This window comes from Lycium barbarum, chromosome 3 (genome assembly GCF_019175385.1).
Source record: "Lycium barbarum isolate Lr01 chromosome 3, ASM1917538v2, whole genome shotgun sequence".
In the NCBI taxonomy this organism is placed as follows: domain Eukaryota; kingdom Viridiplantae; phylum Streptophyta; class Magnoliopsida; order Solanales; family Solanaceae; genus Lycium; species Lycium barbarum.
In genome coordinates this window covers 105,245,794-105,270,037 of record NC_083339.1, presented here as the reverse complement: position 1 = coordinate 105,270,037, position 24,244 = coordinate 105,245,794, and the positions used below count along the sequence as shown (strand labels likewise).

General features: G+C 38.3%; 1 non-coding gene across 1 annotated transcript; it reads right to left on the bottom strand.

Moving 5' to 3' along the window:
• Positions 1–20,268: 20,268 nt before the first annotated feature.
• LOC132634410 (small nucleolar RNA R71) lies at positions 20,269–20,374 on the bottom strand. Its single transcript, XR_009580137.1, has one exon. It is a non-coding gene; the product is annotated as a small nucleolar RNA R71 (small nucleolar RNA).
• Positions 20,375–24,244: the final 3,870 nt, after the last annotated feature.

The window sequence follows — 24,244 nt, the reverse complement described above, 5'->3', positions numbered from 1 at the left end:
AAACAACACTAATACTATGCTTTCCTTTCAAGTTTGTGATTCTAAGGTGGAAACCTTGATAAATTTTAGAGAATCAAGTTTTTATGGTTTAAAGAGGATTTTGGAGGGTGTGGCAACCTAGAAAAATGAAAAATGAGTAAAGGAGTTTGAGATATATGCAAACATATACCAACAGTTTATCCACCGCCTCACTTTGACGGTGCATATTGATGGTCTATCAATCATGTTGATGGTCCATACAATTGCACCGTCAAATTGCACAGCTTATAGTTTACTCTGTGGTTCTCCAAATTGCAATCTGCCAATTGCATTGGAAAGAAGACTCCTTGAATTTATGTTTACATAGTTTATGGATTCCGTTACTCCTCGTATGCTAGGGGATGTTCCCCTCAAAAGTGGACCCTAAAATCTTGTCCGAAAATCTGCCAAGTTCTCCCAAAGTCTCGACAACTAAATTCCTTTGATTCGTTTGACCTCCAAACTTCCAATACTTGTTACATATGAGCTTAAACCTTTATATATGAGGGATAACATATCCAATATATTGTAACCTTGAAGGCTAACACTTGAGACCAAGACGACTAGTGTACCATATACATCGATGCAACAAATGACAGACGTATCATATTCTTTCTTGATTCACTTAGCTCCCAAATATCGCATTCTGTAAGAGATAAGTTTGTGATTATATCTTCCTTTAAGACACACTCGTAAGCTACTTGTACAATTTCCCCATTAGATCTTCGACACGAGTCTAAATCACTAAGATCATTATGGAACCTCAAAGTACTGGAGATTCTTGAAACTTATCCCACTGATACTAGCTTCCTTACATCGCAAGATAGTGAAATTTTCCAAGGTGTAACAAGCATAAAGCTTCTTCTCCTTCAAAACCCCAAGCACAATCCTCTAATACTTGCTCGTGCTCCTCCCTGCTTCGAGTGTATATCAAGATGCTGTCGATGAAGACAATTACAAAAAGAATCCAAATAAGGCCTAAATACACCATTCACCAACTCCATAAAGGTTACGGAAGCATTAGTCAACGCAAAAGGCATCACAAAGAATTCATAATAGCCATATCCTGTTTGAAAAGCTGTCTTAAGGACATCCTCAGCCCTAATCTTCAACTGGTGATAGCGGGATCTCAAATCAATCTTAAAAAAGACAGAACCACCCTGAAGCTAGTTAAACAAAAAATCAATGCGCGAAATCGAACACTTGTTCTTGATAGTCACCTTGTTCAACCGCCTATAGTCAATATATAGACCAATCCTTCTTCTTCATGAACAACATGGGAGCACCCCATGGGGAAACACTAGGCCAATTGAACCCTTTGATCAACAAGTCCTACAATAGATCCTTTAACTCCTTCAATTTAGTCGGTGCCATATGATATGGTGGGATAGAAATGGGCTGGGTACATGGCTCCAAATCGATGCAAAATTCAATATCACGATCGGGTGGAACACTTGAAAGTTCTGCAAGGAACACCTCTAGAAACTCACACTACCAGAACTGACTCTAACGGAGAATTCTCCGCACTAGTGTCTCGAATATAAGCCAAATAAGAGTACCTATCCACTCTAAGCGAAGAATACCCATCGTAGCAAAAGTAACCATCTTGGCATGACAATCTAAGATCGCATGATACGGAGATAACCAATCCATTCCAAGAGTAGCGTCAAAATCCACCATATCTAAGACTTTAAAATCTATCTGGGTATCGTATCCCTTCTAAGTAATTACACAACCTGTATATACCCGGTCTACCACTACGAAAACCCCAATAGGTATAGAAACATGAATAGGTAAGTCTAGGGAATCACACATCAAATCCAAACTCAAAGCAAAGTAGGGAGACATATGAGAATCGGTAGAGCCTGGATCAAACAACACCGTAGTGGGGTGATGGAAAATGAAAAAATACCTGTAATAACTGCATCAGAGGCCTCTGCCTCAAGTCTTTCGGGGAACCCACAACAATAAGCAAAATCACCTGAAATCTTAGTATCCTCATGACCACCACCTACGTCAGGCTGAGTACCACCCCCTACCTGCCTGACAACCATATCGACTACTATGAGAACTACCTCTACCACCCTTAGATCCATATCTAATAGGCGGAACAAATATCCTAGGCACGGAAGTCTGAGAACTCTGATGCTGTCCACCACGCCTAAGTCTGGGATAATTCCTCTTGAAATTACCAAACTCACCACACAAGTAACACCCTCTATGAGCTGTGGAGGGCTGAGAAGAAGAACGGGCACCCGAATTATCATGGCCCAAATCTTGAGAGGTGTGGTCAGCACTCGATTCCAGCATCAGCCCGAGCGTACCACTCTGTAACTGTAACCATAGAGAGGTAACCCTCAACTTAAGCCAGCGAGGCCTACTTGCAAACAGACAATACCAACCAAGGTCGTGTCCTAAATTATATGAGCATAATATCAATATGGTCTAACGGGTAAGCACACCCAAAAGATGAGGTCGCCATGAGCTTCTACCAACCGCACCACAAAAATGAACATACACAAGGGCAAAAAAAGTCACTACACTAACATAAATAATACACATGATACGTTTACAAGCCTCTAAAAAGTAATGACTGTACTATGGCCAGGACAGAGGCCCAACTTACCCATCATCTATATATACAGTAAACTCTAGACCAGGTAACTTCGAATGACATGGAGCTTACCACTCTAACTGGTACTCGACAATCTACTAAGGTGGTCTCTCCAACTGCCTATCTGAACCTGCGATTGTGGACACAATGTTACCAAGCAAAGGGATGTCAGTACGAAATAGTGTTTCGAGTATGTAAGGCGACTGAAACTAATACTGAAATGAAATATAAGATAACTGAACATAAACTGAAGAGCCAATAGAGAATCCGGCTGTACTTACCTTCCTCTGACGTCTAATAATTAATAATACGGTATCAAATTACTTAGCCTCTTATAAGGCATCTAGATATGCATGATTAGCCCCGAAGGCAAGCGCGCGTCTTTATATCCCGGAAGGCAAACATCATAGCTTCGAAGGCAACTATCATAGCCCCAAAGGCAAACATCATAGCCCTGGAGGCAAACATAATTCTATACGTTCTATAGTCATGCTTTCTATCATTCTAACTATTTAGCTAACTCGGCTGATAATAAGCTCATTCCCAATAAGGGAGAAGTGCTATAGTAGGGTCATAGTAACCCAAGTACAACTTTTACGATTAACACATCTTTGTGAGAATAGTTGAAAGTAGCTCGACAAGGGGGAAATCATGCCAAAACAAAGAAAGGGAATAGCCTTTGCATACCTCTTGTAGCCAATATGCACTCAATAACGAATTTTCCTCAATTAGCAGTACAACCTAAACAATGATAATACGTCCATTAACTTAATGAATACTAATATACGAGGTATATCAATGATAACTACTCTCTAAAAGAGTCGGATGACATTTCCCCTATTTTATAAACATCTGTAACTTAATAAATAATATCAACAACAAGCTCCCTTTGCCTTCTTCTAACTTCCAAGCACAAACAACACAAATATAGACTCAAAACAGCCCAATATACATTTGTAATCCAATGCTTGTATATATTTCTTTACTTTCGTATATACATAGTATAATAGCAACAACTACAACTAATACAATTACAGCCAATCCTCATGGTTTTGTAGCCCACAAAATAGTTCATAACAATCATCTAACAGCCCACATGATAACAACAACAATTTATTCGATTTCCGATATAACTTTCATATTTCTTTCATCTAACAACGTAGCTATGACTTGGATAACTCAAATACATCTAAGAGATAGAATTTATTACCTTATATTCCAAGAACTACTATTCTTCCACCTTACATCACTTCGAACAAAATCCCGAATTCAACGACGCAACAAAAGCGGGACAACGAGATCGAAGCGGTACGCAAAACCCGTATGCTATTTTTGAAAAAACTTATGCCGTGCTTCCTCAAATTTGGACTCACGTTGCGGTTAAGAGGTGAAAATCACGTTGGATTACTTGGTTCATATCTATTCTTAATAAAGAATGGGCTGTATCTCTATTCCAAAAAATGGAAAACATAAATTCTCATGAAATGGAGTAAGAAACATGATAACACCCTTTAGTTGTAGCTTTACCCATGGTACTTCCTTAGGTACCCATTCTTGACACATTGAAGTAAGTGGTGCCACCTCCTTTATTCACTTTTCTTCCACTTGACAAAGTGTACCGAGCTATGTCCACATAATAGATAAACAATGCTCTTGATTAATATCTTATCTTCCACTGCAATTTCCCATTTAACCAAGTATACACATATGATTAATTTATTGATCTCAATTCACTTAAATACTAATAATCTTTATCACACTTCATATACTCACTATCATGCTTATGTGATATAGCACTAGTCCATAACCACTTTTGACACACACGAAATATTATTTCCAATTATCGTTAACACACTTTTAAGTCTTTAATCATTTCAGGACTTCTTCCTTGTATGCACTAAGATCTTGATATGCATAATTAAATGTGACCCAAAATTCCCCGTGGCTCAGGTCAACTGACACACTTCAAGCAACTCAAGCCATAGCCCTAAATCCGAGGTATTACCTCGATGAAACTTATACTCTTTGATTCGCTTAACCTCTAACCTTCACAACACTTACTTATCACTTGTTAAACATGAAATAAATACTTATAACCTCATAAATAAATTCGTCCTTGAACTTATGTTGATTAACTTATGATAAATCGAACGTACAAAAGTACAGGATGTAACATCCTTTCCCCCTTTAGAAAGTCGTCCTTGAATGTTAAATCTTAGAGTCTTGCAATTTTTTTTCCGGAGTCTCCTCTGTGACTCAAATAAAACCCAACCTATACGTAGCCAGAAAATACACTATACATGCCACACATGGCCAATATAAATAGCAACACTTGGTCTCACACGAACATCAACCATAAGTACTGTAAATCATAAATAAGAGCTGACCTCAAGATCTACTGGCTTGGGCCGAGATGTGCTGTAACTTTCTCAAGTATCATCTAATCATAAGACGAGGTTAGTATAACGTGTTATGGTTGAGTGAAGAGTGTATGAATCAAATACAATCCTGCAGGATCTTTACACTTCCATAGTACTATTACTGTAATAACATCTGATTTGTCAGTCTAAGATAGTTGCTGGGTTTGTCTCGTTAGATGAGTCTCTTGTAATTTAAACAACGTCTACTGGAGTATGGCCTCTGTAATTCTCTCAGTGTCAACTATTATCGAAATCCTCCGAGTCCCTAATTCCTGCTCAATTATCTTATTTTCTAGCACTTACTGATTTCTGTTACCCCTGGTATCTAACTTAGCCTTCCGATAATCCTATTGGAGTCTCCAATTAGTTTTTCGAAATGTAGGTATTACCTTATGGCTTATACTCTCTTATGAACTCGAGATGTATCTTCTCTTGTCTCCTCTTGTACTTGGCCTCGAATTTCGTCATCTTGCCATATTTTGACTTATTGTTATCATCCATTTATCATCTTTTACTCGTAACACTTCACTTATCCTCTTACTAATGTTCCTATATCTTTATTTATTCTGAAAACTTCAACAAGGAACTCAATAGCTTTTAGCTCCCCTTGCTTCATCCCACTTTGTTCTTCTCGTCACCCAATATTTTCCTTTACTAGGGAGGAAACCCATGCTTAGTTATTACTTATCCCTTCTATGATTCAAAAACCTAGCTTCTAAACTTCCCAAATATTTTGGTAATCATATCTGGCTATACTGTTCTAGAGTACACCACATTAGCGCCTTATAAGGGGAACTATTATCACGTTCACCATATTAGTTGGGAATGTCATCTAGTGTTAACAATCTGTCGACAGTTCTGGGTTACTCTAAGACCAGCTAGATCCTAAAATCCAGTCATTATGTTACATTATATCTACTAGTTTTCATAAAGCATAACTGATATGGGTGCAGCTAATTGTACGTACGTCTATTACAGTTATAAGGGGACTCATAATGCTTATATTTCCCTACCTGAATTGTAAATACTTATAATCTTCACTGACTAGGTACCTCATATTCTTTTCACCTTGCCTCTTTTGCCTGCTAAAACTTATACTTTTACTTCCTGATACTCTCATAACCTAGTATTCACGGGGTGTCCCATCTGAGGGTCTTAAGCAAGAAATTTGCACATCTAGTATGCACGATCTGATAGGGCCTCAAATTGGGCCACGCCATCAAGAACTCTCTCTACTAGTTCCTTTACCGGCGGCTGTATTAGTCCTCTGTCCAGCTGTAGTCTTTCTAATTGCAAGTATCTCTGTATCATTAGCAAATATAAGTCCTGACTCAAACTCTTATGACTCAGCTCTATAGCACGATTTTGATTTGAAAGAAGGGTAACAGACTTCTAAATGCCCTTTAGCTTCCTGTTTATATAATATGGTGCACAACACACTTATAAATCAAACTCTACTAGACACGACTTATGGACTCCCTAGGACAGACCTGTTTTTGACCTGCTGTGATACCAAGTTTGTCACGCCATAAATCTGGAGAGGCATGACCGTCTCACAACCCAAGTAGCCATGAGTGGCACCCACACTAATTCTCCTAGTGGAAGAACCGATCCCCTTAACCAATCATCATCTAATTAATCAATTTTAACAAATTCAAGGATATAATGATAAGAAAAATCTCCAACTGATCTATCATGCCATAAATAAATAAACTTTGGAAGTCTTAACTATTACAACTCCAACATCCAAGAGTCATCATACAAGGACTCTAAAACATGACTGTTTAAAGAATGAGCAACTGTCTGAAATAAACATAAATGTCTAAAAGGAAATAAACATCCAAAATGAGAAAGATCTTCAGGCGTCCTGTCATGGATAGGAGCTCACCCTCAAATCTGTCGGAAACTGGCCTCAAAGTAAATATGAGGTCTGGTAGACGCCTTTGGATTACAATATGCACTCAAAGGAATGCTGTAAGATAGTATCAGTAAAAACACTATGTATCAGTAGATATCATATACCGACTACGATTAGTATCATGCATAAAATCATAAAATCAATAGAATAGACAAATAGGCACAACAACACATAACCATATAAATATATCAATAAGAATTATCCAACATCGAAATACTATAAGCCCACATAAACAGTAATAAATACAAGTAACTCAACCCGTGTCATTACCAATACAACCATAACTCCCGAAATATCTCAACTCTGTCACATATCCATACACAAGTGCTAAATGGTATTGTTTGCCTAGATAGCTGTAACGACCCGTTTAGTCATTACCATAATTTCAAAATATTTACAACTTTGACATCCTGGACTTGTTCGGCTCGTTACGTAACCCCGGTGAACATATATCCTAACTGGACCCATCGTGTATGTAGGAATTAAAATATCAAATTTCAGCCCTTGGACCCAGTTAGACCGCTCCAGCGGTAGGCTGACCGCCATAGCGATCACGCCCCAGCGACCCATGCCCCGCTAAAGTGAAGGCGGGAATGATTTCATTAGATCGTCTCCGCTGTCTCTATGCCGCTGAAGCGGTAGCCCGACTACTGAAGCATTAGACGGCCAGTGGCTGACCTATTTAAAGCCCTATTTATGGACTTGACCTAATATTTCATATCCCCATGTTACAGCCACCACCTTATGATATTTCACCATTTTGAGAATTGAATGTTAGGAAGGTAACCTCCTTAAATTTGTCATTTCATCGTCATTTAATTCCCTCTTTCTTCTTACACCATTTATGATTGTGGCAAAGCATTAAAAGAGGGTTCTTTCTTAAAATTCTTAAGAGACTATTGGGTAAAGGTGGTATTGTTGACTTAGAATAATTAGTAACTCAAGGATGACTTATTTATTGAAAAGACTTCGATTAATAACTAGTTCTAAGCCTAAATCCCTTCTATTTCTCAAATGGGCTAACTTGTTAAGTGTTTATAATGATGAATGTGAATTAGTGTGGTAAGTTTGACTTAGGTAAACCTTGATTTCTATAAAAGAGGTGAAATAGCAATAAATCAGAAATCTAGAATGATTATTTCAGAAATGACAATTTTATCCCTGTGACCCCAAATTCCTAAATTGTTGCTTACTTGAATTTATCCATCGTTCCTATACCTTTCGGATCTACAATTTCCCTACAAAGATGGAAGATGGAGTCTAAGTGGATGTTCGCACACTTGTTTGGCCTTGAGGTAGGTTACAGCTTCCCTCTTTTGGTAGACTCTGGTTAGACTTTCATAAACGAGTGTTAGATGAAATGGAGAATGCATGTATAGGATTTTGGAGATTGGGATGGATGCTTAGATTGATAACGTCTAAGAAATAGCGGTTATTATGTAGTACTAACATAGTTATGGATTTATGATTACCTTATGTTGGGACTTCGACTAGTGAAGCGTATGTTTAGGTGATATTGTTAGAGAATGCGTGAAAACCATTGGGATATGAAGTTTGGGATGGATATTATCATAGGTTGGGCCTTTTTGTATGATTTGGGGGCTAGACGCCCCATTGCGTTGTTGACTTATCGTGTTCTATTTATTTATTGGCTCGTTGCCACATTGAGACATCGGATATGTGAGATTAGTGATATATCATGACTATGATGTTGCAGTACTTCGCTTGATTGATATTGAGAATGAGAATTATGATTCCATTGTGGCTTATTATGTAGCCTTATTATTGATATTACTAGTGTGCCATGTGTGGTACTGTTTGGGATTGAATTGGTTGTTGATATTACATTGCATCGCATTCATACTCATTTCCCTGATACATTGATGTTCCATTGTTATGATACTGATGATGATAAGCGAGAGAGTGTAGCCTCCGATGTCTTTGTCGAAAAGCGTAAAAAAGAGATGAGATCTGAGGTCATTTACTGGAGCAGAATAAGTGTACGTTACCCGAGGTTTCTTGCCGTGAAAGAATGAGTGTTCTATGCCCAAGGTATATTTTCGGGATCGAGAGAGTGCTCATCGCCGAGTCTGTTGCTGGGACGAGTGGTACATGGACTTCGCGGGTCCTTTATGGGTTGTGCTACCGAGATGTAATGTTCCATCGATTAGAGTACATGTGTACGGTGCCTATGCATTGCATTCATCTCTCATACGTTATTGCATTGCATTGTACCTCCTGATTTTCTGTGATATTGTTGTGATATGATTGTGGTACACTGGTTCGGAATGATTATACTGAGATTTAGCACAGTTGCTTTTAGATGCTATAACATAGGTGATGAATTGTCGTGCTATGATTATAATATACCGGTTCGGAGTGGCTATATTGAGATTTAGCATAATTGGGATTAGTTGCTATAACTATAGGCTGTGATCTTGAATGGGGAAAATGTGGTGCTAGGTGACCTTAATATGGATGAGTACGACTTGTTAGGTTTGGGTGAGTGATGGATATTAGGATGACAAGAGGGTTATCCTTAAACCAAACTATGGATACGATAAGCGATAGGATGTGTCACGACTCAAACTGATGAGTCATGACGAGTGCCCGAGTCCTATTTGTCAGACACTCTCATACCTGTACCTGAATCTTACTGAATAAAAAGGTGTCCCATAAGTGACTCATAACTGTATTATACTGACTTCTATGAGAAAAGCAAAACATATTATACTGACTTCTGTGAGAAAAGCACAACAAACTATGTATCAAAACTCATAAACATATATACGTATACATACTGGAAACAACAGCGCAAGCCGGCTAGGACGCTGTAGATACTGTACAACAAAATAGAAGCTGACAAGGCTACATGACATCCATACTACATACAACTGTCTACAGACCTCTAAAGGGGTACAAATTTGTAGAAGGACGGGACAGGGCCCCGTCATACCCATATATACATCAAAATGGCATACCAAAATGGACAGCAGCTCCGAACCGAGTGGAGCGCCCCCATTACAGCTGGACAGAAGTCCTACTGAGCTGGACCGCCTGACATCTACCTGAACCTAGGGGCATGAACGCAACTCCTATGAAATAGGGGAGTAAGTACGAATAATGTACCGAGTATGTAAGGCATAAAACAACATATACGTAAGAATTAAGAAAGGAATCTGAGACATAAAAGCTAATCCGTATACCTGAATACATCTGAATAACTCTGTATAACTGAAAGTGCCTCTGAGGGCATATGATATGCATACTTTCTTTCAAAAATCATATACATATATCAAATTATAACTGTTAGTGCTGAGGAACATACAACCCGGTCCATAAATGTTATTGTTGCAGAACGTGCAGTCCGATCCATATATCATGTCAAGTCGGCCCCTCTGTGGGCATCATCATCACCATTGTATACCAGCTGATCAGGTGGTGATGCGTATATAACGCCTATCCCTTTCCCATACCCACTATACATATAATATACGCGTATATAACGCCTTCTTGTCATGGGTCAATATGCATATGTATAAATGAATGCAATGCATAAATAAGATGAATAAATGGAACTCTCAGAGTGACATAAAGTCGTGCTACCTTCGATAAACATCTTTGAGATAATATCATCAATATACGTAATCTCAAGACCCATTAATAGAAGGAATAATTATAAAAGGGGTACAGGAACATCAAAGATTAGAGTACTCCTAATGCTTCAAAGAGTAGAGTGATATGGAAGTCCGTTCATTTGCTCGTTCGTTTATATCATAAGGATCATGCCAAAATGAAAGGAAGGATAACCTTAACATACCTTTAGTGTCGATTCTAGTGACAGTGATGAACTTGACCTTCCCCACATGTTAATCTAAAAGAGTGACGGTAAAGCTAGTATTAAACTAAAGAAAGACACAATAACAATACAACGAGCGGCAAGTCCCCTACACAATTAACTAAATGGCGTCCCTTCACGCCCTTCTTCCATTCAATGCCTACAACAACGACAACAATACCCATATATAATATTAACCACAATTCCAGCCATTCAACTTAACAAAACAGCCCCCAAATACTACATAACAACACCCGACATTCATTTACGATTTTCAATCACCGTCCCGCAAGTCCTTTATCGAAAACATTTAAGAAACGCTTAATTAAACACTTAAATGAAGCTAGGATGGTATTCTTACCTCAATAATAGGAAGAAAACCTGACTTGCACCCTTGAGTTCGTAGAATTCTTGTTGGAACGATCTTGCTCTTCAAAAAATGAATTATTCCAAAGCTAAGAATGTTGCTGCCAATGTATTGCTCTTCAAATTAATTCTCAAAGCTAAAGTTGTTGCTTACATTTTTCTCCTCCAAATTAATTCCCAAAGTTGAAGTTACTGCCAATGTTTCTCTCTTCCTCAAAGTAATTCCAAAAGTGAAAAGTCTTCTATTCCTCTTCCCAACATTATGTAAAAGACTATTTAATACTAACTATCATACTAGACCATGTCTAGGAGGTGGAGGGATAATATTGTGACAAATATAACCTTTATAACATAAATAAATATTCCTTATGTTTATCCAATTAGTACTTTAATGTAGTATATTAAAAATCATTTCTGTAAACCAGTTTTTTTGAAAATAACAAGGATATTGTTAATAAATCATATGTGTTTTATAAAAGTAGGACATATACTAATACTTCAAAAAGATTAAGACATTGATAAAAATTATATTTTATCAAATTCTACCCTTTTCTGTTTAATATAAAGAGTACAAAAATATTGTTTGTACTGTTCTTTTTCAAAATGGGAAGGATCATATAATGCCCGTCAAATTCAATTTTTTGACGAAACATATTTTCTTTGATTCGTTTAACGTCTAATCCTTATGATACATCTGTACCATCACACTAACCACATATAATCTTGGGGGATAACCTCATTTTTTGTTAATAATGTCATTTAACTTGCATGCTTTCCAACACATGAAAACACGAGATGTAACATCCTTCCTCCCTTTAGAACATTCAGCCTCGAATGTTTAGCCTATACAGTCTTATAAAATTTTTGGTAGAATCTCGTCTATAACTGTATTGGTACCAACCTGTCATACAACAACCCAACAATGAAAGCCTCATAGGGCTACACGAAAACAATAATAACTATGGCCTCACACGACCAAGTAGAATAGCCATAAGTACATCACGTACATGAAGTCCGAATCTCCTCAGGAGATGGAAATAGATATGGATATCTCGATTTCATGTCATTTTCAGCTTCCCAAGTCATTTCCTCAACATTATTATTCCTCCAAAGCACTTTAACGGAAGCCACATCCTTAGTTCGCAATCCACGGACTTGTCCATCTAATGTAGCCACTGGGGCCTCTTCATATGATAACTGCTTGATCACCTGAACATCATCTACTAGTACGACTCTCGAGGGATCACCTATGCACTTACAGAGCATGGACACATGGAATACTGGATATACAAACTCTAGATTGGAAGGTAACTCTAACTCATATGCTACCTTACCCACCGTACGAGTAATTCTGTATGGCCCAATGTATCGAGAGCTTAGTTTACCCTTCTTGCCAAATCTCATCACTCCCTTCATAGGCGAGATCATGAAGAAGACCCAGTCGCCTACCTCAAATTCTAACTTACGGTGTCGATTATCTGCATAGGATTTCTATCGACTCTGTGCCGCTAGTAACCTTTCCTGAATCACTTTCACCTTTTCAACTACTTGCTGCACTAAGTCTGGGCCTACCAACTGATTCTCTCTATCATCAAACCATCCTATGGGTGATCTACATTTTCGCCCATATAAAGCCTCGTAAGGGGCCATCTGAATACTAGAATGGTAGCTTTTATTATATGCAAACTCAATAAGTGGCAAATGATCGTCCCAACTATCTCGGAAATCAATCACGCAAGCTTGCAACATGTGCTCGAGTGTCTGTATAGTGCTCAGCCTGCCTATCAGTCTGGGAGGGAAATGTTGTACTAAGGCTCACCTGAGTTCCTAATCCTTTTGTCACGACCCAACCAGAGGGCCATGACGGGCACCCGGAGCTAACCCACCAGGAACCTTTCATCATACTCCTACAATCATATCTAGGTGAGCCATATGGCCTACTCATAATCTTTATGCATCAATAACGCAATTTTCATCGGGCTAAGACACTTTTATATCAACATCAACACTATGCCCATATATATACACAAGCTGACGAGGCTAACAAAATGATATACAACAATATGAGCCGACAAGGCTAAGAGACATCTAACTATACACAACTGTCTACGAGCCTCTAGAAAGAGTATGTAACATCGTAAAGACGAGAAAGGACCCCGCCATGCCCATATATATACACAAAATAATAGTACCAACAGTTGTGGCTTCGAATCAAATGGAGCTCCTCTAAGCTATCTTTGGATAAGCAGCCTAAGGATCAAGTATATCTCCCTGTCCAACTGCGGGCATGACGTAGAGTCTACAAACAAAAAGATGTCAGTACAAACAATGTAATGGGTATGTAAGGCATAATCAATAACATAATGGAAACATGAAGGATTACATGAGATAGAAGTCATGAGATAGTAGGGCCATTTATATTGTTACATCTCAAACATTTCGTGTTGATGTGCTGTGAATAGACTTACACAAGCTTAAGGAGAACATGGAGTCAATATGACCTTAAGGAGAGTACTTGATAGCTTTAGAGTGCGTACTATAAGATTTTGAAGCTATATTAATCGGTGAATCTAAGTTCGTTGGAGGAAGTGAAATATAAGTTGTGTTCGGGAAGGTTTCGTAACAACCGAGCTAATGTTGATTTAGTAATGTCTTGAAGAGGAGCTATAGGGCTACTTAGATGGTTAATGAAGTGTTATACAAGTGCCAAGGAGGTTCCACAAGAAATGGAAGTCAAACGAATTGACGAAATCAATCTCGAAAAAATGGAGTTATATGACCACTTATACGGTCCGTATAGCTTTATACGGTCCGTATAAGGGTCTATATAACAGTTACAGTGAAGGGTCATTTTTGGTGAAATTATACGGTCACTTATACGGACTATATAAGGGTCCGTATAACAGTAACAAAAAGGGGCAGTCCCTGGTGAAATTATACGGTCACTTATACGGACCATATAAAATTATACGGACCGTATAAGTGTCCATATAAATCATGTCGGGTCAGATTTTTTAATAATTATATATATGTGACCCAAGTTCTTATTTCTTATTTTCCTTCTTCTCCACAACTCTTGAGAGCTCTAGAATATTCCTCACACCATATTAGCACAAATTCAAGGGAAATCAAAGATTAAACACCAAGAACCAAGAGAATCAAGTGTACATAAGCTCACTAGGGTTTGTAAAAGTCAATATTTCCTTTGGTATTGAAGTTGGGGTTCTCTCTCAAGTGAAGTATGTTCATCCAAAGTTCATTTCTACATAATAAAAGGTGAGTTTCACATCTATTTCATGTTATTAAGAGTATTTGGTTATTGAATAACTTGAATGAAGGAGGGAAGAAGAATATGAAGCTCAAATATGGATTTAATGGTATTCTTGAATAGTGACTTGACTTGAGTCATAGTTCTTAGTGTGCCATGCATATAATTTTGTTGTGGATGACACTAATGACGTTGAGGAAGTATTAGGTGAAAATGAATATGGTATTATGTTGTAACTATGGTTATGAATGACTTTGAAAGGAGGTTTAAGGATTGAACAATGTTTAACTTGAAAAGTCTATTGATTATGGTATTATGGGTGTTGCTATTGATGTTTGGGAGTTGTTTATTAAATGGAGGAAGTTGTCGAAACAAAGAAAATGTTGCCCAATTTTCGTTAGCTCTTAGTCGCTTTAGTCTAAACATAAGCGTGTTTTAAATGATCTAATTTAGTACGAATTCTCTTGCATGTAGAGTTGTGAGCTTGGAAGGAGAACATTTAGTCGTTAATAAGACGTAAAGGTATGTAAGGCTAGTCTCTTTTCTTCAAAAAGGCATGACTCTTAGATTACCATCTTCTATATATTTCCATGACCTTCTTACATCCCATAAGTTGAAAGTTCATGATTCTTAAGAGTTTTTTATGAGCTAGAAACAAGATATGTTCTATGATAATGATGGTGGTGATGATTCTATTTCCAAAGATTTCGAAGCTTATGAGATGATGCTATTAAGAGTTTGACAATCTTATTTCATGATTTCATGGATGTTATTCCTTGTTGTAGTCTTACCTCATGATATTAGTTCCTTCAAGGTGAGACATAGCGAAGAAGATTGGTTCATAATATAATCGGAGGTTATCGATCTTACGTCACTCCGATAGTGTTGTAGCTTTTACTTAGGCTCTCATGCATGCTTTATGTTATTTTTATGTATGATTACACCCGGCCAAACACCACTACGGTGGGCATAGTGGGCGGCTTATGATGATTACACCGTGCCTTTTTGGCCGGGCAGACACCACTAGTGGGCGGCATGAGATGGTTACCCCGGACGCGGGCTAATGATGATCAGATCGTACCTATATGGACAGGAAGCTTATATGTATGTATATATGATATGATGTTATTTTAATATATAAGTTAGCATGCATGATTCCGCCTTAAGAGACAATTAGTTACAGGTTATCTCTTCACCTTATGTTTTGCTTATTTCCTTATCATGTTTTTATGCATGCCTTACATACTCAGTACATTGTTTGTACTAACATCCTTTCTTTTATGGACGCTGCGTTCATGCCCGCAGGTAGATAGGGAGACGGTCTGAACACCTAGGCGCTTTCTCAGCAGATATACAAGAGCACTCCCCTACTCCGGAGTTGCCTCTTATTGGTATATTTTTTGTGTACATATTTGGGGCATGGCGGGATCCTGTCCCGTCCTTATGATTTCAGTATCCCAGTTAGAGGCACGTAGATACTTATGTGTGGGTAGTAGATATTATGTGATCTCTTCGGTGTATATTTTGTACATCATTTTGTAGCCTTGTGGGCTTATGTATGTGTGTGTGTGTGTGTGTGTATATATATATATATATATATATATATATATATATATATATATATATATATATATATATATATATATATCTGTGTGTGTGTGTGTTATGAGAAGTGAACGAAGATCATTTCATAATAAGCTTTGTATTGAGAATGGTGTATGTTCAGGCTGAGTTTGATGATAAGTTTGACAGACGGTGCTCGGTAGGCTAGCTCCGGGTGCCTGTCATGGCCCTCTAGTTGGGTCATGACATATACCTCTAGTGACGTTCATTATATTTACTTACCCTTTTTCTAGTGGGAACCTTCCATTACATACACATACATATATAGTAGTACCATACCCGACCATGGATGTTCGGTGTCACACATATCCGATCATAATAAGGCTCGGTGTTATACATACCCGGCCCTACCAAGGCTCAGTGTTATCCGTACCCAACTGCAGTGGTGGGCGCGCAATAGATATCAGACCCGGGCACATAAGCTCGGTGTTACAAAATAGTCATATATATACATATACCCATAGAAATACATAATTGTCATCAACATCATCACTAAATCTTTCCTTAGAGAGTCAACTATCGTAGAATGGGACCAATGGTATCATGAGAGTATCAAGACTTATGAGCTTTAGCTTTTTTAGAAATGGAGTCACCATGGAAGATATTATGGATTTCACATACAGGTATACAACAATGGAATCATGCCTTAAGAAAGAAGGGTTAGCCTTACATACCTTTATGTCTTCTTAACTACTTAACGTTCACCTCCAAAGCCTGAGAAATCTACATTTAAGAGGATTCATACTAAGGTTAAGCCTTAAAGACACTCTTAAGTTCAAACTAGAATAATTCATGAGCTAGTGAAAATTGGGCAGCATTTCCCCTGTTTTATCTACTTCTACCAAATTTCAAGATAACTCCCAACAACAATGACATTATTAGCAATACCATAATCAAGAGACTTTACTCAAATTAGCCATCATTCAATCCGCAAAACTCCTTTTCAAGATCATTCATAACAATAGCTACAACACAACACCATATATACTTACATACAATACTTCCTCAACATCATTAATAACATCCACAACAAGATTATACTTATAGCATGCCAAGAATCACAATTAAAGTTAACCCATAGCTCACAATATCCTTAAATTCATACTTGGACCCCATTTTCATTTTTCTTCTTTCAATCAAATGGCACAAGAATCAAACAGCTTTAACCACATGCAAGATATGTAAAAATTACCTTAATCACTCAAGAACAAGTCTTGGATCAACTTTACTCCACTAAAGTGAAGTCTCCAACGTCAACACCATAGGAAATCTTGAGTTCCACAAACCCTAGCAAGCTTCTTAGCACTTGAATCTCTTGATTCTCTTAGATTTGGCTTAGATTAGTTTATGGACTTGGAAAGAGGGTTTTGGAGAGCCCTAAGATCTATTTTGGGGAAATAATGAGCTCAAATGAGGTGAAATGAAATACATAAAGCGTGACTTAAAATCCCGTCGGGCAATTCTACGCTCACTTTGACGGACCATGAAAATTCCTACGGTCCGTCAAAATGCTCCGTCAAACTGCCCAGCCAAGCATGGATCACTATGGCTATTTTACGCTGGGAAATTTCCATTTGACGGGCCACATAAAATTTTGCGGTCCGTCAAACTGATCCGTCAAATTGCTCTGCCCGAGGAGTCTGTCTTAAAACACCCATAACTTTTTACTCTGATGTCACATTGATGAACAGTTTGTTGTGTTGGAAACTAGACTCAATGAACTTCCATTCGGATAAATAAAACACACAAAAACTCCTCATATTCTAGGAGATATACCTCTCTCAAGTTGGATAAAAAATCCTGTCCAAAATTTTGCCAACTTTTCCCAAAGTTCCGATAAACTTAGTTTCCTTAATTCGCTTGTTCTCCAATCCTTCCATAGCTTATTTCATGAATTTAAACCCTTATAACCATAAGGTAGGCACATACAATCTCAATATCCTAGAAGATAACTCCAGTTTCCACGATTAGGATAACTTACACCTAACGAATTTCAACGCACAAAACTACGAGGTGTAACACCTCTCTAGAAAGATCTCCAAAAATTAGTAGTAAACTGTGCTCCTCTATCTGAAATAATAGACGTAGGAACACCATGAAGTCGTACACTTTCTTTAATGTAGAGCTTTGCATAATCCTCTGTTGAATAGGTAGTTCTAACAGGTAGAAAATGAGCTGACTTGGTAAGTCTATCAACTATGACCCATATCGAATCATACTTATGCTGAGTACTGATGTGCCCGGAAGTTATGGTACATCCAAGGCCTTTTTACGAGAAGTTTTACTTGTTTTTAAGCAAGTTAGTGTCTATTTAATGTGTTTTTAGTGCTTTTCAGGTAATGGAGCTGATTTAGAATGAAAATAGTTAAAGTGCAGAAGTTGGCCGTAAACTCAATATACGGACCGTATTCTCAAATACGGGCCATATACCATGGGCATATTTAAAGATAAGCAGAACCAGAAGGGCATGCTGCGAAGATGGTGAAATACAAACAACTTTTACGGATCGTATTCCACTTTTAGGTCCATATTTCAAAGCGTATTTAATCATTTAGATATTTGGCAGTAAGTTGAAGTTTTGCAAGTTGAAAGACGATTATGCAGAAGAATGACCGTAAATCAAAATATAGTCCGTATTTCAGGAGGTTGCAGTTGCTCATGTCTTGAAGGAAACCCTGGGCGTAAACTGGCTTACGGTCCATATTTTGTATCGACGGGGACCAAAGTGTAAATTTGTAACTTTTACGTTTTCAGAACCTATAAATAGCCATTGTATGGTTTTAATTGTTACCAGCTATTATTTTTCTTATTTTTGCTTAGAACATTAAATACTCTCTTTACTTTGGAGATTCAAAAACATCAATTCAAGTATTATCAATTCCTCTTTTCATCCAAAGTAAGCAATTATGAATTCTTTAATTTCTTGTTTCTTGTTCTTTGTCATGAGTAGCTAAATTCCCTTACTAGGGTTGTGAACCCAATGATGGGTGTTTTGTGATTGGGTTTTGTGATTGATATACACATAATGGATTATTAGGGTTTATTTATTATTCATTCTTCATTCATAATTAATGATTGCAAACATTGATTAATGCCATAAATCTTGATTTGTATGGGAAAACAATTAGGGTTTGGTAAGGAAAATAACAAGAACTCAAAGCTTTAAACTTTGTTTAATAAATTCACTTAGGAATAAGAGGAATTTACTTGGAACAATTAACCATTTACTTGGCACAATTAACCATTCTTCAATATTCAGTTTCTTATATTCGGGAAAATCATAGAAAGAAATAATCTTTATTTATTCGGAAATAGTAGAGATTTATATAGAGGTTAAGTGCATTCATGTAATGATCCATTAGAAGTATATCAAGATCAATGCCCATGATTATACACTTTATCTAATGGGGACTCAACCTTGGTTTCCTTTACCCTAAATTACAATCCAAAGCAATTAGTCATAAAACAACCAACTTTTACAAACATCATCAGATTCAAACATTAGACCTAAATTAAGCATTCTACCAGTTTAGTAACCTTTTCACACCATATTCCCTGTGGGATTCGACCCCAACTTAGTTGGGTTACTATATTTGACATCATCCGCTTTATGCTAATTAAGGTTTAATTTGAGCATATCAAATTTTGGCGCCGTTGCTGGGGAATACGATTTTGAAATTACTAAATAGTGTTTGCATTGATTAAATTATTTTTCTTTTTCCATCACACCTTGTTTGCTATTCCTTGTAAACCAGGTGAGCATGAATCAGAATCAGCAAAACCAACGTGCTGGTAACGAGGGGAATTGATTGAATAATCAGGCGAATGAATCAGATAAAGAGAATGTTTTTGCTGATCTTATTCCAGAGGAGGACTATGTATCTGCTATTGTTCATCCTCGAGTTGGAGCTGCAAGCGTAAAAATTGACTCCTCTCTATACCAATTGTTGAAGCTTGCGGGCTACTTTCGGAACTCTACCGAGAATGAGCCTCAAGGTCATTTGCAGAATTTTGTGGATGTGTGTGCTAATCACATCCAAAACAACGTTCCACAATATGCTATTCGGCTGAGATTATTCAAATATTCCTTAGCTGGAGATGCAAGAGCATGGTTCGAGAAGCTGCCCCAGAATTCTATTACTACATGGATAGAGATGGCAGCAGTCTTTCTCATGAAATGGTACCCTCCTAGCAAGAAGGCTGAGATTCATGATAAGATCTATGAATTTAAGCAGCGACTGGGGGAACAGTTATATGAAGCTTGGGAGAGATTCAAAGAGTATTTGCAAAAGATTCCGAATCATGGTTTTCCGGAGAACATATTTATGGAGAAGTTCTACCGAGGGCTGGATCTAGTGACGCAATCAGTCACTAACAATGCAGCAGATGGTTGTTTCATGAATAAATCTTATCGACGAGTGACCCACATACTTGACAGACTGACTACTCACAAGTAGGTTTGGCACTCAAATAATGCTGATGTTGGGCCTTACGGTAGTGCCATGATCCAGAATATGGTAAAGGAGAATCTAGATACCCAGCAGACATTGGCTGAGCTTGTAATAAATATTTCATTGCTAACAAAGTAGTTTGATGAGACTTAGGTTAAAAAGGTAAATGTTTGTGAGAATGATGTAGCTATGCCAAAAGGGATGTACCCGACCCAAGAGGGACCGTTTCTTGAGGGACCTCCTATGCAGGTTGAACTTGCTAAGTATGTGAATAATTCTCAAGGGGGTTATCATAGATAGAACTACCAAGGAGGTTACCAGAACCAGAATCAATGGAGACCTCAGCAGGGTTAGTGTGCCTACAACAACAACAACAACAACAACTCTGGGAACTACAATAGTAATTACGGTGGTACAAACCAAGGGAGCTACAACAACAATAACAATTTTGGGAACAAGAGTTCCAATCCTTATATACTACCGGAAGGGCAATCAACAGAGCAAGGTAGTTCGAGGGTTGAAGCAATGCTTGAGAAGGTTCTGGCAAATCTATTTAAGTCTGAAAGAACATTATCTGGGCTAACAGAGACAGTGGGTTCCTATACAACAGCTATTCAAAAGCTCGAGTCACAAATGCGGGATATTTCTAGAGAGCAACACCCTCCTAAAAAGAGAGGACTTCCTAGTGACACTGTTCCAAATTTGAAGAATGGCGGAGGTGGTATAGACCGTGTGTTCGCCATCAGTACTAGGAGTGGGAAAATACTCCAAAGTGCTGATAAGAAGGTTGTTGAGCTTAAGCCTAGATGAAGAAGAAGAGGTGCAGTCTGAAGCACCAATCATTGTTGATGAAAATCTTACTGACAAGAATGTTACTGATATTCTAGAGACTGTGAAGGAGGCTGATAACAAGACTAAGCAATCTTTAAAAGGGGCTCTTCGCCCTTAGACTCAGCTTTTCAAATCTAAACTTCCCTTTCCTCAGAGGTTGGTAAAGAAGAAGGAAGATGCTAAGTTTAAAAAATTTTATGATCAGCTGAAGCAGTTGTCTCTGAATTTTCCCTTCTTGGAAGCTGTCAAGGAGATGCCGGGTTTTGCTAAATATTTGAAGGACCTGCTGACCAAGAAGAAAATTGTGCAACATGAAATCGTGAGTTTGACTCACACTGTGAGTTCCATTATTTCAACTACTATTGTTCAGAAATAGGGAGATCCTGGGGCGTTCACCATTCCTTGTTCTGTTGGGCACTATGATTTTGCTCGTGCTTTGTGTGATAATGGGGCGAGTATTAATTTCATGCCACTTGCTATATACAAACAATTAGGTTAGGGGATGCCAAGGCAGATTACTATGAGGTTACGATGGCTGATAGGTCTATTAAAAGGCTTGTTGGTGTGGTTGATGATGTTCTTGTGCGGGTTAGTGAATTTATGTTACCCGCTGATTTTGTGATTCTTGACTGTGCAGTTGATAGGGACATTCATATTATTCTGGGGAGACCATTCCTTGCTACAGGGAGAGCTCTGTTAGATTCGGAGAAAAACGAAATCAAGTTCCGAGTCAACGATGAAGAAGTTACGTTTCAAGCTAGCAAGGGGATAAAGTTACCAAGTGCTTATGAGAGGATTTCGGTAATTGATTCGTGTGATGTTGTGGATGAAGCGGTGGAATTCAAGATAGAAGAAGAAAGTCTGGGTGAAGTTCTAGCCGGTATTCTTGTGAACTTCGATGCTGAAGACATGGAGGGCTATGTGGAGACAGCTAATTCGCTTGTTGGGTTGGGTTCATATTCTTACCACCCAAAGAAGATAAATCTTGATCTGGAAAATAGAAAAACTCCTCCAGCAAAGCCTTCGATCATTGAGCCACCTAAGTTAAAGCTTAAGCAGCTCCCATCACATCTAAAGTACGAGTTTCTTGGTCCGAACAATATATTGTCAGTGATTGTTTCAGCCCTATTGATGGAGGAGCAAATTCTGCAGCTTTTGGAGGTATTGCGTGAATATAGGCGCGCGATTGGTTGGACCATAGTAGACATTCAGGGAATTCCTTTTGAGATCTGTGAACATAAATTCCAGTTGGAGGAGGATAGCAAGCCGAGCGTAGAGTATCAAATGAGACTGAACGATAATATGCAAGAGGTAGTCAAGAAAGAGATCATCAAATGGTTAGATGCTAGAGTGGTTTACCCGATTGCTGATAGTAAATGAGTGAGCCCAGTCTAATGTGTTCATAAGAAGGGCGACATCACAGTGGTACCCAACGCAAAGAATGAGATGATCCCGACAAGGACTGTAATCGGATGGAGAGTTTGCATGGACTATTACAAGCTCAACACTGCCACATGTAAGGATCACTTCCCTATGCCTTTTATTGATCAAATTCTTGATTGGCTAGCGGGGCGTTCTTATTATTTCTTCCTTGATGGTTATTCGGGCTACAATCAGATCAACATCTCTTTGGAGGATCAAGAGAAAATGACTTTTACTTGTCCTTATGGGACGTTTGAATTCAGCCAGATGCCCTTTGGGTTGTGTAATGCACCAGCCACTTTTCAGAGGTGCATGATGTCGATCTTTTCTGACATGGTAGAGGACTTCTTGGAAGCGTTCATAGATGACTTCTCTATTGTAGGTGATTCATTTGAGGATTGTCTTGGCCATCTGGGTTAAGTGCTGAAAATATGTGAGGAGACAAATCTCGTGCTCAATTGGGAGAAGTACCACTTTATGGTAAAAGAAGGGATCGTCCTTGGTCACAAAATCTCTGAAAAAGAAATTGAGGTTGATCAAGCAAAGATAGATATGATTGCAAAACTTCTTCCACCTATCTCAATCAAAGGTGTCCGAAGTTTCTTGGGACATGCTGGGTTCTACAGGTGCTTCATCAAACATTTCTCCAAGATTGCTAACCCGATGTGCAAGCTTCTTGAAAAAGAGACTAAGTTTGTGTTTAATGACAAGTACTGGAAAGCGTTTGATGAGTTAAAGGAGTGTCTCACTACTGCTCTTATTATTGTTGCTCTTGATTGGTCCTTGCCCTTTGAATTGACGTGTGATGCTAGTGGTTTCGCGATAGGTGTTGTTCTTGGCAAGAGGAACAATAAAATTATACACCCGATCTATTATGCAAGCAGAACACTGAATGCTGCCTAGATAAATTACGCAGTGATGGAGCAAGAGCTGCTTGCCATAGTTTTTGCTTTTGAGAAGTTTCAGGCCTATTTGTTGGGGTCCAAAGTCGTAGTATACACTGATCATGCAACATTGAGATACCTTGTGGCGAAGAAGGAAGCAAAGTCGTGACTGATCCGATGGGTGCTATTGCTGCAAGAGTTTGATTTTGAGGTGAAGGACAACAAGGGTACTGAGAATCAGGTTGCTGACCATCTCTCTCGGCTTGAAGAAACTAGGAGACCTTCTAATGAGCTAGATATAGATGATGCGTTTCCAGATGAGAGGGTGTTGGCTGGGTCAATGAAAGTGGTGTTGTGGTATGCTGACATTGCTAATTATTTGGTGACACCCACAGTCCCAGAAGATATCAAAGATTACCAAAAGAAGAAGTTCTTGCCGGATTCTCATCAATACTATTAGGATGAGCCTTATTTTTTCCGAACATGCGCTGACGACATCATTCGGCATTGTGTTCCTGTAAGTGAAGTGATGACGAGTCTAAAAGCGTGCCATGACTTTCCTGTTGGGGGTCATCATAGTGGTAACCGGAC